The following is a 16,852-nucleotide window of genomic DNA, read 5'->3' as shown; positions in this document are numbered from 1 at the left end:
ACAGATTTTCTGTGAACGTTTGGGCAGGCATTGTTGGTGATGTCTCAATTGGGCCCCATGTTCTTCCACCTACGCTCAATGGAGCACGTTATCACGATTTCATACGGGATACTCTACCTGTGCTGCTACAACATATGCCTTTGCAAGTACGACACAACATGTGGTTCATGCACGATGGAGCTCCTGCACATTTCAGTCGTTCGTACGCTTCTCAACAACAGATTCGGTGACCGATTGATTGGTAGAGGCGGACCAATTCCATGGCCTCCACGCTCTCCTGACCTCAACCCTCTTGACTTTCATTTATGGGGGCATTTGAAAGCTCTTGTCTACGCAACCCCGGTACCAAATGTAGAGACTCTTCATGCTCGTATTGTGGACGGCTGTGATACAATACGCCATTCTCCAGGGCTGCATCAGCGCATCAGGGATTCCATGCGACGGAGGGTGGATGCATGTGTTCTCGCTAACGGAAGACATTTTGAACATTTCCTGTAACAAAGTGTTTGAAGTCACGCTGGTACGTTCTGTTGCTGTGTGTTTCCATTCCATGATTAATGTGATTTGAAGAGAAGTAATAAAATGAGCTCTAACATGGAAAGTAAGCGTTTCCGGACACATGTCCACATAACATAGTTTCTTTATTTGTGTGTGAGGAATGTTTCCCGAAAGTTTGGCCGTGCCGTTTGGTAACATCCTGTATAGTGTCGCATCGTGTACGACAATTATTAGCGCCAAGAAAACAACTACGCAGTGTGTATGGGCTTATGCTCGTTATGCTCTGTTATCTTCCGTTCCCTCTTGTGTAAACGCTTGTTTCACAGATACGAGCGCATGGTAGTCAACACTGGCGAACTGTCTGTGGACGCTGGTTCGCTTGTGTTCGCTTCCATTGGCTCCGGTGTAAACCAGACTTAATACGCGGTGAGTAGCCCCTGCCACGTGCTTAGCTGTGGTGTCGCACGAGTGATGATTTTTGTTCACTCTCCACGCGCGGTTTCGCAGTGGGTTTGGCCGACACCGTTCGCGACGGCTCGTGTGACGTCACGTTCCCGCGCTGCGCAGTCGTGTTCTGCGCACGCTGGCAGCTATAACCCCGCCCGGGCGTCTTGCCTGTGTAGCAGTGAGACGCAAGCAGCGGTGCGAAGCGTTGAGCGTGCGTTCAAAACACTACCAGGGCGGCGTCGTGCGGCATTCTTCGAGAGTGACAGATACCTGTGGATTGACAGTCGCGCAACTTGGCGGTCGGTGACTTCGCAGTTACTGGTGAGTACCCCACTTTTCATCGAGTAATACCTGCCAGTTAACCTTGACATACAGCCCCATTCCGTCTTCGTGGCAACTCGGAAGTGTTCCGCTACATATTTGCATGCAAACGTATGTACGATTAGCAATACGAATAGTAAATTTTTTCCTTTGTATTTATTACGTGGTTTAATGCTCCAGAGGCATACGGGGACGTTCTCAGGCGTTGTCAACTCTTCCCTTGTGGAACATAAAGATGCGAGTTCGAATCACAGCGATACCTAAGGCAGACACTGAGGCGAGAAAAGTCACGGGATAGCGGTATGCACATATACTGAGGCCGTAGTATCGCGCACACAAAGTATAAAAAGACAGTGCATGGGCGAGCTGTCATTTTCTACTCAGGCGATTCATGTGAAAAGGTTTCCGGCGTGATTAAGGCCGAATGGTGGGAATTAAGACTTTGAACGCGGAATGGTTCGAGTATAATGACTTTTCTGGAGACTAGAAATCTACTCTGTAGGAATCAGCAAGGGTTTCGAAAAGAACGATCGTGTGAAACTCAGCTTGCGCTATTCGTCCACGAGACTCGGAGGGCCATAGACACGGTTTCCCAGGTAGATGCCGTGTTTCTTGACTTAAGCAAGGCGTTTCGTACAGTTCCCCATACTCGTTTAATGAACAAAGTAAGAGCATGTGGACTATCAGACCGGTTGTGTGATTGGATAGAAGAGTTTCTAGATGACAGAATGCAGCAAGATATTGTCAATGGAGAGAAGTCTTCCGAAGTAAGAGTGATTTCAGGTGTGCCGGAGGGGAGTGTCGTAGGTTTTTGCGGATGATGCTGTAGTACATCCAGAGTTTGTAACAATGGAAAATTGTACTGAAATGCAGGAGGATCTGCAACGAATTGATGCATGGTGCAGAGAATGGCAATTGAATCTGAATGTAGACAAGCGTAATGTGCTGCGAATACAGAGAAAGAAGCACCTTTATCATTTAGCTACAATATAGCAGATCAGCAACTGGAAGCAGTTAATCCCATAAATTATCTGGGAGTAGGCATTAGGAGTGATTTAAAATGTAATGACCATATAAAATTAATCGTCGGTAAGGCAGATGCCAGACTGACATTCACTGGAAGGATCCTAAGGAAATGCAATCCGAAAACAAAGTATGCTTGTTCGCCAACTGCTTGAATGCTGCTCACCGGTGTGGGATCCGTACCAGATAGGGTTGATAGAAGAGATAGAGAAGATCCAATGGAGAGCAGCGCGCTTCGTTAGAGGATCATTTAGTAATCGCGAAAGCGTTACGGAGATGATAGATAAACTCCAGTGGAAGACTCTGCAAGAGACACGCTCAGTAGATCGTTACAGGCTTTTGTTGAAGTTTCGAGAACATGCCTTCACCGAGGAGTCAAGTGGTATATTGCTCCCTCCTACGTATATCTCGCGAAGAGACCATGAGGATAAAATCAGAGAGATTAGAGCCCACACAGAGGCATACCGACAATCTTTCTTTTCACGAACAATACGAGACTGGAATAGAAGGGAGAACTGATAGAGGTACTGAAGGTACCCTCCGCCACACGCCGTCAGGTGGCTTGTGGGGTATGGATGTAGATGGTAGTTGGAGCTAGACAGATGGGACAGTCATTTCGGAAACCGTTAGGGAATTCAATATGCCGAAATCCTCAGTATCAAGAGTGTGCCGAGAATACCAAATTACTGGCCCTACCTCTCACCACAGACAACTTGGTGGTCGTCGTCCTTCACTTAACGACCGAGAGCAGCGGCGTTTGCGTGGAGTTATTGCTAACAGACAAGCAACACTGCGTGAAATAACGGCAGAAATCAATGTGGGGTGTGCGACGAAAGTAACAGCTGGGACAGTGCTGCGAAATCTGGCGTTAATGATGCTGTGGCAGCAGACAACTGACACACGAGTGCCTTTGTTAACAGCACAACATCGCCTGCAGCGCCTCTCCTTGGCTCGTCACCATATCGGTTGGACAATAGACGACTGAAAAACCGCGGTCTGGTCAGATGAGCCCCGATTTCAGTTGGTAGGAGCTGATAATATGGTTCGAGTGTGACGTAGACTCCACGAAGCCACGGACCCACGTTTGTCTACAAGGCATTGTGCAGGCTGGTGATGGCTCCTTAATGGTGTAGGCTGTGTTTACATTGAGCGGTCTGGGTCCTCTGGCACAACAGAACCGATCATTCACCGGAAATGGTGATGTTCGGCTACTCGGAGACATTATGCTGTTGACTCGGCCACTGTTTCTATGATTCGATACAGTGTATCGATACGTGGAACTGTTTCATTGTTTCGGAACGGCTGTGGTTCACTGTTTCGAAACACTCGTGTTTCATTCCGCCCCTGTCTCGGATAACCGGACCAGATTCGATCTCGAGCCAGACACAGAAACTGTATCGTTGTTTCAAAATAAGGCTGTTTCAGTCCACCTGTGCTTGTAACTGACTAATTGTATCGAAACAGTGATGTTTCATTCCGCTCTGTGTCGGACGAGATTCGGGATCGTCACAGGTACTGAAACACAACATACCACTTCATGAAACACTTTCAAGAGCGTCGAAATCTTTTTGACAAGCAATAGCATGAAGCTCAAGATATCCGAAAATAAAGCTTCGTTTCTAGCTGACCGTCATATTCCGAAATGGCGTAACATGTCCTTTACAAACACTAACCAAACAATAAAACAACGCATACTATTCACATTCAAAATAATAAATATGTGAATATCATTCAGATAAATTACACTTTTTGATAACATACGCTTCTCTGTTCATGTACAGTAATCGTATTAAGAAACGCAAGTAAGCCTACAACATTTTGAATAAAAAAAGGCGTAGAGTGACAGTTATTAGCCATATACATAAATTTGATGTAGGTATAATTGCAAGCAATCTATTTGACATATCACTCATAGTGTAAGGGTGAACGGGAAGGGCTAGGAAGCATGGTGAATTTGTAGTAACGGTTCGGAACACCTTGAAAGACAAAATTTTTTTCTGTTATATTTTGTTATTTATTCGAATTATTTGGCGTTATTTGTGAGTCTATAGTCACTGTGCCTATTACCATCAATGATTCCCTTTGTGTGCTGGAAATTAGCAGGCTGGGTATATTACCCATACTAACAGAATATGGGAATCCCAGTAGCATATCCGTTGTTTCTGCAGTTTGCTCCCACCTCCAGTTCCGTTCGTGGTGGTTCTTCTGTCTTCAGCTATGGCTGTCCTCAGCCAATAGAAAAGTATGAAAGTCACACGACACAAAAGCAGCGCATTTGCTGCAGGAAATACGAAACTGCCAAGACGCCTAAGTGATAATTTCATACTTTCTGCGATATCTACATCTACATTTATACTCCGCAAGCCACCCAACGATGTGTGGCGGAGGGCACTTTACGTGCCACTGTCATTACCTCCCTTTTCTGTTCCAGTCGCGTATGATTCGCGGGAAGAACGACTGTCTGAAAGCCTCCGTGCGCGCTCGAATCTCTCTAATTTTACATTCGTGATCTCCTCGGGAGGTATAAGTAGGGGGAAGCAATATATTCGATACCTCATCCAGAAACGCACCCTCTCGAAACCTGGCGAGCAATCTACACCGCGATGCAGAGCGCCTCTCTTGCAGAGTCTGCCACTTGAGTTTATTAAACATCTCCGTAACGCTATCACGGTTACCAAATAACCCTGTGACGAAACGCGCCGCTCTTCTTTGGATCTTCTCTATCTCCTCCGTCAAACCGATCTGGTACGGATCCCACACTGATGAGCAATACTCAAGTATAGGTCGAACGAGTGTTTTGTAAGCCACCTCCTTTGTTGATGGACTACATTTTCTAAGCACTCTCCCAAAGAATCTCAACCTGGTACCCGCCTTACCAACAATTAATTTTATATAATCATTCCACTTCAAATCGTTCCGCACGCATACTCCCAGATATTTTACAGAAGTAACTGCTACCACTGTTTGTTCCGCTATCATATAATCATACAATAAAGGATTCTTCTTTCTATGTATTCGCAATACATTACATATGATTAGCACTCTAGCACCTCATTTGTATTTATGTGGACGTACTTATATAGTAGACAGCGCGGGATTAGCCGAGCAGTCTAGGGCGCTGCAGTCATGGACTGTGGGGCTGGTCCTGGCGGAGGTTCGAGTCCTCCCTCAGGTATGGGTGTGTGTGTTTGTCCTTAGGATAATTTAGGTTAAGTAGTGTGTAATCTGCGGGACTGATGACCTTAGCAGTTAAGTCCCATAAGATTTCACACACATTTGAACATTTTTTGGGGCAATTCCATCAGGACAATGCGACACCCCAAACGTCCAGAATTGCTATGGAGTGGCTCCAGGAATACTCTTCAAACACTCCCTCTGGCCACCAAACCTCCAGACATGAACGTTACTGAGCGTATCTGGGATGCCTTGCAATGTGCTGTTCAGAAGAGATCTCCACCTTCTCGTACTCTTATGGATTTGTGGACAGCACTGCAGAAATCATGGTGTCGGTTCCCTCCAGCACTACTTCAGACATTAGTTGAGTCCCTGCCACGTTGTGTTGCGGCACTTCTGCGCGCACCCTGTGGCCCTCGACGATATTAGGCAGGTGTACCGCTTTCTTTGGCTCTTCAGTGTATATCCTATATAACACTTTTACCTGCAAAGACACAGTAATGCGAAATTAGTTATTTCGAATTGTTCGGTTGATTTTAGATAGATATTTGTACTTCTGTTTCATTGGGCATATTTTAAACGATATTGTAATTTCTGATACTAAAATTATAAACATTCTATATATGATAGGGCAACATAATGGTATTTTTGGATTTGCGTAAACAAAATCATTACACATTTCTTGAGAACTGCTAAAGAAGTGAGACAATGTTGGGCTGAAATAACCACAGGCAATGGTGGGTGACATGAAACACGGTGGCGCACGAAATGTGTTACCATTTTGTTTTTGAATATCAACTTTATTGTCAATACTATCTTAAAGGAACATATACTACAATGAAGAGCCGTCCATGGAGATTTGGTCTAACTCAGCACATGCTCAATATGTCCACCATTTCATTTCCTAACATCCTTCAAACGAACACTGAAGTTAGTGATTACCCTGCGGCACATGTCTTCCGTAATTTCACTGCAAGCTTGAAGAATAAGTCTTCTGAGCTCCATTAAATCACGTGGAAGTTTCGGGAAAATTTTTTCCTTTAGCTACCCCCCAAAGAAAAAAGTCACATGGATTGAGGTCTGGACTACTGGGAGGCCAATTTTGTCCGTCATTGAAGCGACCTGGAAACCTGAGTGAAATGATCCGCATGTCGAAATGCTCGTGTAAAAACTCCAACACAGTGTTTGCAGTATGTGGCCTTCCCCCATCTTGCATGAAGCACTGCGTGTTGAAGGGCAAGGTAGTAACAAGAAGCTATGGAATGAAGCTATTGCGAAGCATGCTCAAATAACGCTCGCTGTTCACAGTTTCTTGAAAGAAAAAGGGTCCAATAAGTCCGTGACTGGAAATTGCTGCCCCCGATGTAATCCTCGGAGCATAATGTTGTCGTTCATGAAGCACTTGTGGGTTTTCAGTGGCCCAAAAGCGTACATTTTGTTTGTTAACCACACCGTCTAAATGAAAATGCGCCTCGTCTGAAAACCAAATGTTGTTGAGTGTTTCTTCCCTATCCTCCACCCACTGAGCAAACAGTAGTCTCTGCTGCTTGTGTTCTTCAGTGAGCTTCTGTGCACAGGTCATCTTGTATGTGTACATATGGAGGTCACTTTTAAGAATGCGTTGAACGGAGCGTCTGGATATTCCCAGTTGCACTACTGCCTTTCTACCCGATTTCCCGGGACTTCTCTGTACAGCAACTCGTACCGCTTCAATATTCTCCGGCGAACAAACAGGCTTAGGCCGAGGTCGCTTCACTTCCAATACTGTTCCTTCCTGTATAAATTCATCGTACAACCTGTGGATGGTCTTCTTGCAAGGGACGCATCGTGTGTTAAACTGTTGTCGAAAACGCCTCTGAGTCACAACAAGGCTTTTCGTTTCATGAAAAAGTAACACAATTGCCGATCGTTGCTGTGTCGTCAGTCTTCCATTGTCAGCCATTGCTGCTTACTAGTCTCCTAGCGGCAGTATCGTGAATTACACGTCATTTCGTAACTCATTTGTTTTTCCAAGCTCTGCTGGTACTGCTGTAGAGATCCCAGCGGGATATCTAATGTTCGTCCTAAATTGTGAAAGAAACAATTGGTAACACATTTCGTGTACGTAACAGAGGTGGAATGGTATACTGATAAAGCGATATGGTACAGTATCCACCACATGGGAAAGCAGGATAACACAGTAGTCATAAATAACATTCATGTTTGACACATGTCAGACTCCCAACATAAGAATCGGCATCCGACACTCAGTAAGGAATATGCCCTCCGTGGCCACTAGTCTACATTTTGCACCTGTTATTGTTGCTGGCTACCAAATTGTTGAGGAGTCCTTGTGGGATGTTTTTCCACTCCTCTATCTCACCCCCTTGCACGATTCAGGGAGGGGGTGTTCGTTGAGAAACACGTCTGAAAAGAGCATCGCAGGCATAAGCTGTAGGGTTTAGGTCCGGGGAGTATGCGGGCCATTCCTTACTGTCAATATCCTCATTCTTCAGTGTATAAGACAGCTCAGCGGTCCAGTATGCGCGGGCATTGTGGTCCGTAAACAAAAAGTCGGGACCTGACGCACTCCTAAACGATGGGCATGATCCAGAATAATCTCCCTGCAATACCGCTATGCTGTAACAATACCTCGCGGAAAGATATGCGGCAGTGTTTGGCCACTGTGCACAATGCCTGCACACACCATAACGCCTCGGCCATACCAGTGACGTTCACGAACATTCTATGATGTTCTAGCTCCCTACTTAGCAATCATATACAACCGCTCGCTCACCGATAGATCTGTACCTACAGATTGCAAAATTGCGCAGGTCGCACCAGTGTTTAAGAAGGGTAGTAGGAGCAATCCATCGAACTACAGACCTATATCATTGACGTCGGTTTGCAGTAGGGTTTTGGAGCATATACTGTATTCAAACATTATGAATCACCTCGAAGGGAACGATCTATTGATACGTAATCAGCATGGTTTCAGAAAACATCGTTCTTGTGCAACGCAGCTAGCTCTTTATTCGCACGAAATAATGGCCGCTATCGACAGGGGACCGCAAGTTGATTCCGTATTTCTAGATTTCCGGAAAGCTTTTGACACCGTTCCTCACAAACGACTTCTAATCAAGCTGCGGGCCTATGGGGTATCGTCTCAGTTGTGCGACTGGATTCGTGATTTCCTGTCAGGAAGGTCGCAGTTCGTAGTAATAGACGGCAAATCATCGAGTAAAACTGAAGTGATATCAGGTTCCCCAGGGAAGCGTCCTGGGACCTCTGCTGCCCCTGATCTATATAAATGACCTGGGTGACAATCTGGGCAGTTCTCGTAGGTTGTTCGCAGATGATGCTGTAATTTACCGTCTTGTAAGGTCATCCGAAGATCAGTATCGCAGTTCGCCGAAGTGGCGTCAAATCGAAAGACCTGCACCAGGCGAACGGTCTACCCGACGGGAGGCCCTAGCCACACGACATTTCCATTTTTTTTTTAGTTGCAAAGCGATTTAGAAAAGATTGGTGTATGGTGTGGCGGGTGGCAGTTGACGCTAAATAATGAAAAGTGTGAGGTGATCCACACGAGTTCCAAAAGAAATCCGTTGGAATTCGATTACTCGATAAATAGTACAATTCTCAAGGCTGTCAAGTCAACTACGTACCTGGGTGTTAAAATTACGAACAACTTCAGTTGGAAAGACCTCACAGATAATATTGTGGGCAAGGCGAGCCAAAGGTTGCGTTTCATTGGCAGGACACTTAGAAGATGCAACAAGTCCACTAAAGAGACAGCTTACACTACACTCGTTCGTCCTCTGTTAGAAAATTGCTGCGCGGTGTGGGATCCTTACCAAGTGGGATTGACGGAGGACATTGAAAGCGTGCTAAAAAGGGCAGCTCGTTTTCTATTATCACGTAATAGGGGAGAGAGTGTGGCAGATATGATACGCGAGTTGGGATGGAAGTCATTAAAGCAAAGACGTTTCTCGTCGCGGCGAGATCTATTTAAATTTCAGTCACCAACTTTCTCTTCCGAATGCGAAAATATTTTGTTGAGCCCAACCTACATAGGTAGGAATGATCATCAAAATAAAATAAGACAAATCAGAGCTCGAACAGAAATGTTTAGGTGTTCGTTTTTCCCGTGCACTGTTCGGGAGTGGAATGGTAGAGAGATAGTACGATTGTGGTTCGATAAACCCTCTGCCAAGCACTTGAATGTGAATTGCAGAGTAATCATGTAGATGTAGAAGTGTGTTCCCCTCTCTCTGCCCACCAACTGGTTCCAGAATCACTTGCCACAGTGAGGGGGGAATCATTGGAGAACACCACTCTGGACCACCATAGCTGACCTCTGCCAACATGCTCCCTATACTGACGAACACCTCAACGATGGAGCGATGGAAACTGGATGCACTTAACAGGCTTCCGAGCAGACAAACCAGCCTAATTTAAACGCCGCGAAATGGTTCAGGCTGAGACAGTTGCCGGTAGCAGTTGCAAGGTCTGCACCGATCTACCTAGCACTGAGATGTCTTTTCCTTTTCGCCACTAGGGCCTGCATTTTTTCGCATAGCAGCGGCCATTTTTAGTCGCGAGATGACGCTTTTATATACCCTCATTACTGTGGCCACAGTAGTGTCACTTTTTCGGCCTCGAGCTGTGAAACTGCTCGTCCACGATCGTAAGCACTCAAATCAAGTTTAAGAGACATGTTCCCGTACACCTCCCAGAATCTCGCACTAACCGGTTCCACAACAGCCTGCGCCAAACATCGTGCTGCATGAAACGTCGAATGCACACCAAGCGTTCGTGCACTGGCTTCGCTGCAGCTAATGCGCTCCGGCCTCTAAACTTCTACATCTACATCTACACTCCGCAAGCCACCCGACGGTGTGTGGCGGAGGGTACCTTGAGTACCTCTGTAAGTAGACTGTTTAGGTTTTTATGTTGGTAACGTCACGTAGCGCTCTGTATGAAAATCACTGACTGTGCTGTGTGCAGTCTGTGGCTGGTCTGCATTGTTCGAATATTTGCCATTGTAGTGTTAGGCAGTTGGATGTGAACAGCGCGTAGCGTTGCGCAGTTGGAGGTGAGCCGCCAGCAGTGGTGGATGTGGGGAGAGAAATGGCGGAGTTTTGAGACTGGATGATCTGGACGTGTGTCCATCAGAGACAGTACATTTGTAAGACTGGATGTCATGAACTGATATATACATTATGACTTTTGAACACCATTAAGGTGAATACATTGTTTGTTCTCTATCAAAATCTTTCATTTGCTAACTATGCCTATCAGTAGTTAGTGCCTTCAGTAGTTAGAATCTTTTATTTACCTGGCAGTATTGGCGCACGCTGTATTGCAGTAGTTCGAGTAAGGAAGATTTTTGTGAGGTAAGTTGTTCATGAAAGGTATAGGTTATTGTTAGTCAGGGCCATTCTTTTGTAGGGATTATTGAAAGTCAGATTGCGTTGCGCTAAAAATATTATGTGTCAGCTTAGTGTTGATCAGAATAAGTAAAGAGAGAAATGTCTGAGTACTTTCAGTTCTGCTCAGCTGTTTGAAAATCAAGTAACGTAAGAGGTTTATCAGCACAGTAATTCACTAATTTTTCTAAGGGGACGTTTCACCTCTATCGGTTCTCCCTTCTGTTCCAGTCTCGTATTGTTCGCGGAAAGAAAGATTGTCGGTATGCCTCTGTGTGGGCTCTAATCTCTCTGATTTTATCCTCATGGTCTCTTCGCGAGATATACGTAGGAGGGAGCAATATACTGCTCGACTCCTCGGTGAAGGTATGTTCTCGAAACTTCAACAAAAGCCCGTACCGAGCTACTGAGCGTCTCTCCTGCAGATTCTTCCGCTGGAGTTTATCTATCATCTCCGTAACGCTTTCGCGATTACTAAATGATCCTGTAACGAAGCGCGCTGCTCTCCGTTGCATGTTCTCCATCTCTTCTATCAACCCTATCTGGTACGGATCCGACACTGCTGAGCACTATTCAAGCAGTGGGCGAACAAGCGTACTGTAACCTACTTCCTTTGTTTTCGGATTGCATTTCCTTAGGATTGTTCCAATGAATCTCAGTCTGGCATCTGCTTTACCGACGATCAACTTTATACGGTCATTCCATTTTAAATCAGTCGTAATGCCTACTCCCAGATAATTTATGGAATTAACTGCTTCCAGTTGCTGACCTATATTGTAGCTAAATGATAAGGGATCTTTCTTTCTATGTATTCGCAGCACATTACACTTGCCTACATTGAGATTCAGTTGCCATTCCCTGCACCATGCGTCAATTCGTTGCAGATCCTCATGCATTTTCCATTGTCACAACCTCTCGCTATACTGCAGCATCATCCGCAAAAAGCCTCAGTGAACTTCCGATGTTATGCGCAAGGTCATTTATATATATATATTGTGAATAGCAGCGGACCTACGACACTCCCCTGCGGCACACCTACTATCGCTGTTCGGGTCGTTCCGTAGCGATTGTTGGTTGTTACATAGCGGTAATCAGTTGCTCCTTAACAAGTGTCAATTGTTCCTCAGCAGTTGTGGAGCAATTTTAAACAAATCTCATCAAAAAAGGAAAATCGATGTTGCTCTGTTAACGCTTTGCCGTCCGGCAACACCACAGTGGTTCAAAAATTGTTCAAATGGCTCTGAGCACTTTGGAACCGGCCGGTAATAAAACTAGAAAAACTGTTTGGTCGAGGCACAACAAAATTTCCTTATTACTACTAGGAAGCAAACGCGGAGAAGAAAACAGCTTCGACCACAAAATGATTATGCAGAGAAGTTTCAAGCAATCACCGGCTGCCGGCCGGAGGGGAGCCGAGCGGTTCTAGGCTCTACAGTCTGGAACCGCGCGACCGCTGCGGTCACAGGTTCGAATGCTGCCTCGGGTATGGATGTGTGTGCTGTCCTTAAGCCCGGTCCACACGCAACGATCTGTCTGCGCAGACATCGGCGCAGATGTCTGTACATGCGTAAGATCGCTGCAAATGTGGTGTGTTCACACGACACAAACCCCAATCTACTACTCGTACGCCATCTGTCAGTGTAGAAAAGAAATATCAGTGGCAAGCGACTACGCTCCCCGTAAACGTCAAAAATTTAATTCAGTTATTTTGAAATATAGAAATGGAGGAAGTTCTGTTGTGGTCTGTGTTCACAACTTGTGTTGCAAAAAACATTCAGATCAGCCGCAGGAAACAGAGAAAGCGGTCAAAATGGTGTAGACAGTGGCTGCTAAAGCGAAAGCAGTTTTCTCACGTAAATTGACTGCGAGAGTTGCAGGGCGAACCTAAGAAAGCCAAGCAGATCAAGATACCATAACGTTGGCTGGTATACTTGGTCTACTCCTACACCAGATCTTCTAGATTTCTGAACTTTGGATAACTCTTTTCGGTAAACAGTTCGCAACGAATTTTCTTTTTATTACTGTTTCTCTGTTTGCCGAGGCGTCAACTGCCCACAATTTTTCAATTAGAGCATTGTGTGGTGCTGTCTTTTTGTCTCGGTCACTATATTCTTTACTTTTAATTTTCCACAAACATGGGTGGTTTCTATATATTTCAATGAATTCACTTACAAACTCTCGAGAACACTGACGAGTATCAGCGATTTCAATGCCCTGTGCGCACAAATACAAACACTATGCTGAGCAAACAGCTGTTTCGCGCCAGATTTGCGGCGATCTCCTGTGGTTTGAACCCACAGATTTGAGAGGTTTCGCTCAAACCCCCAACTCCAACTTCCAGGTTTGCACACACCTCAGGTTGGTGCAAATCTTCTGTCCACACGCAATGATCTGTCTGCGCAGATGTGATGTGCGCAGACATTGGCGCAGACAGATCGTTGCGTGTGGACGGGGCTTTAGGTTAGTAAGGTTTACGTAGTTCTAAGTCTAGGGGACTGATGACCTCCAATGTTAAGTCCCATAGTGGTCAGAGCCGTTTCAACCATTTGATCACTGGCTAACAATCACCCGCAGTGCGGTGGTTGAAATTCCTGTAACTGAGGTGCAACGTATAGGTTACAACACGTTCAGAGGTACTGATACCTTAATGGTAGGTCCAGCGAAAAAGAACGGTCCAATAATGGTGTTCTGCATTGAGCCGCATTACACATTAAATCTTTAGTTCAGGACCTCCCTTGTCTTTATGGTGTATACAGGGTGAAAAGTATTTAAACCTACAAACTCTGGGAGATTGTAGGGGACATCAAAACAAATATTTTTCCCTAATGTCATTTTTTTTCCTATGAGGAGTATTTAAACCGGTGGAGAAAGATTTCTCGGCAAATTAATTAAACCAATAAACACTTTTTCCATTTTTTTATGACCAAGAGACAACACATTAACACAACCCAATTTCAATTACACAAGATTTTCACAAATGCCTCCATTGACACGTAAACTAAGGTTACACCGTCGGATCATGTTCTGTCTGACACGGGCAAAAACCCCAGGAGTATCCTCAATTGTTCCTGCTGCTGCTACTATCCGAGCAACCAGATCCGCTTCTGATGCAACAGAAGTTGCGTACACAAGGTTGCCCATCTCTCCCCACACGAAAAAGTCCAATGGGGACATGTCTGGGTATCGAGTAGGCCATGGTACAGGACCACCTCTGCCAATCCACGTTTCTGGGAACCGTCGGTCCAGGAATCGACGTACACGACGACTGAAATGTGCCGGCGCCCCGTCATTTTGGAACCACATGCGTTGTCTTCTTGTGGGGAGCGGGACGTCTTCCAGCAATTCTGGCAATGCTCTGGCGAGAAAACTGTAATAGTACCTGCCATTTAATGGCCTAGGTAGCAGATACGGCCCAATTAAACAGTCCCCAAGAACACCGACACACACATTAACGAAGAACCGCACTTGATGAGCGCTAGTAACTGTGGCATGTGGGTTATCCTCACTCCAAACATGCGAATTGTGCATGTTGAAGACTCCATCACGCCCGAACGTTGCTTCATCGGTAAACAACACAGAGGATGGAAATGTAGGATGCATTTCACGCTGTTCCAGGTACCACTGCGAAAACTGTGCTCTGGGTGGATAATCAACTGGTTCCAGGTTGTGGACACTTTGTAAGTGAAATCGACGTAACAATTGCTCTCGCAGGACTGTTCTTACATTCGTCCGATTGGTCCCCATGTTACGTGCAATTGCACGAGTGCTGATTGAAGGATCCCGCTCCACATGCTGCAAGACAGCTTCCTCAAATTGCAGCGTTCTTACCGTGCGACGGCGTCTCTGTCCAGGTAATCTGCTAAATGACCCGGTCTCACGCAGACGTTGGTACACAGTAGCAAAGGTCGTATGATGCGGGATACGGCGATTCGGATATTGTTGTTGATAAACCCGCTGTGCAGCTCGTCCGTTGTGGTGCGCTACGTAGTACGCACCAATCATATCGGTGTACTCACTCCAGGTGTATCGCTCCATTAGTAAGCAGAGACAATGCACTACTACAACTGAAGACCGTAATACGCCGTCTCCACCGGTTTAAATAATTCTCATAGGAATAAATAACATTAGGGAAAAATATTTGTTTTGATGTCCCCTACAACCTGCCAGAGTTTGTCGGTTTAAATACTTTTCACGCTGTATTATGTCACTTTCTCTAAGAGAAAGTCCCTGTATTTAGTCGTGTTCCCTTCCGTCGATTAGGCTTAATGAGTAGTCGCTTTTAACTCCATTTTCGTGTTCGCGCTCTACGATTCTGTCGTGGGCGAGTATGACCTTAGTTGTTTTTGCGCCCTAAAACAAAACAAACAGACAGCACACACACAGCACACGTTGCCCCTTATCTGCTGTACGGTGATATGCGGGTTCACCGACCCTGACATAATGACTGTTTACTTTCCCGGAGATGTGAAAGGCGCTTTCTCCAGAGAAGCAAACTTCATTACGGTAGTCATTCCCGGCACCGATTTGTTGCAGTACGTTCCCCGCGAAACTCGGCATGTGTGGGCTTTTCACCTGACGGCAAAGCATGCAAGTGTAGTCGTTTGTGTAAAATACTCTCCACAGGGCTCTGAGGTGTAGGTAGACGTCGATATAGCGGATTCGTTATCCGCGTTTTCTCGTATACGCAATTTTAGTTTTCAGTCCAGTGCTGACATCTGTTAACAGTACGCGAAAGCAGTAATGCGTTAGCGCATTTCCACGAGCATCTTCTGACGTGTGTGTCGAGACGTGAATCGTTACTTCAGATCAGCACATCTGTGGAGTTGTACTTGACAGGAAGTTTGCCTGTCGAGGAAAATAAGCCTGCACGAAGTTCGTATTCATTAGGAACAAAGTGAATACTTTGGACCGCTGTGAGAAAGGTGAGCGTCTAGTTGACATTCAGCATGCTTTGGGACTCTGTGAATCTACTGTGAGAACCGTTCGTAACAATGCGGAATCATTTCGAAACACTGTTCATTGTTCAGCTGGCTCCAGTTATGACTAGAGTGACCAAATCTCGCACTGAGGCGACGGACAGAATGGAAAAAAATTGCTGTCATTGAACTGAGCACTACAACCAACAGCACAAGTATCTCTCTGCAGTTGCTATATAAGCTAAAGCCAAGAACATGTGTGCGGTTTTAACCAAAGAAGAGGAACTGAAAAGTCCATAATGCGAAGCAGTTTTTCAACCTTGATGAAGTGGGCTTACTTTGGGAACAAATGCCTAGCTGTATGTTCATTTCAATTAAAAGAAAAACTGTACCTGGATTTAAGTGCTGTGTCGTCCGAACAACACGCAGCCTGGGCAAACACACCATAGCCGCAAAGATGCGAGCTTTTTCCAGTGCCATAGGGACTCGCCACTTGCGCGAGTTCCACCAGCGGCGCTGATGATGAACATAACGACTTCGCCTCGGCCGGCAAGCGGCCGCGATGACCAGACGACAACGGACAGGAACGTATTCGGAAGACATGAGAGCAGCTCTCGCCCACTTGGTAATACATCATCGTCCAGGTCTGTCTTAGGAAGCCGGCCGCTGTGGCCGAGCGGTTCTTGGCGCTTCAGTCCGAAACCCCGCTGCTGCTACGGTCGGAGGTTCGAATCCCGCCTCGGGCATGCATGTGTGTGATGTCCATGGGTTACTTACGTTTAAGTAGTTCTAAGTCTAAGGGACTGAAGACCTCAGATGTTAAGTCCCATACGACAGGGAACGTCGTTTAGTGAACTCTTAGAAGTGAACAGATAGTTGTTGTAAATTGCATTTGCTATGTACTATGATACCTTAGAAGATATATCAAGGAGAGGCAAACCTACGTTTCTAGCATTTGTATACGTACAGAAAGCTTTTGACAATGTTGATTGGAATACTCTCTTTCAAATTCTGAAGGTGGCAGGGGTAAAATACAGGGAGCGAAAGGCTATTTACAATTTG

At 45.6% G+C, this 16,852-nt stretch overlaps 1 protein-coding gene across 1 annotated transcript in view; it reads left to right on the top strand.

Moving 5' to 3' along the window:
• The first annotated feature begins 1,107 nt into the window (after positions 1-1,107).
• The window catches only part of LOC126425323 (lysosomal-associated transmembrane protein 4B-like), a 240,967-nt gene continuing 225,222 nt past the window's right edge, over positions 1,108-16,852 (top strand). Inside the window, exon 1 of the mRNA XM_050088305.1 lies at positions 1,108-1,266. The gene's annotated coding sequence lies outside the window, so the exon portion shown is untranslated. The remainder of the gene's footprint in view (positions 1,267-16,852) is intronic.

Source organism: Schistocerca serialis, chromosome 10 (genome assembly GCF_023864345.2).
Source record: "Schistocerca serialis cubense isolate TAMUIC-IGC-003099 chromosome 10, iqSchSeri2.2, whole genome shotgun sequence".
NCBI classification, from domain to species: Eukaryota; Metazoa; Arthropoda; class Insecta; order Orthoptera; family Acrididae; genus Schistocerca; species Schistocerca serialis.
The sequence above is the reverse complement of the archived record's forward strand: the minus strand, read 5'-3'. Positions and strand labels throughout refer to the sequence as shown.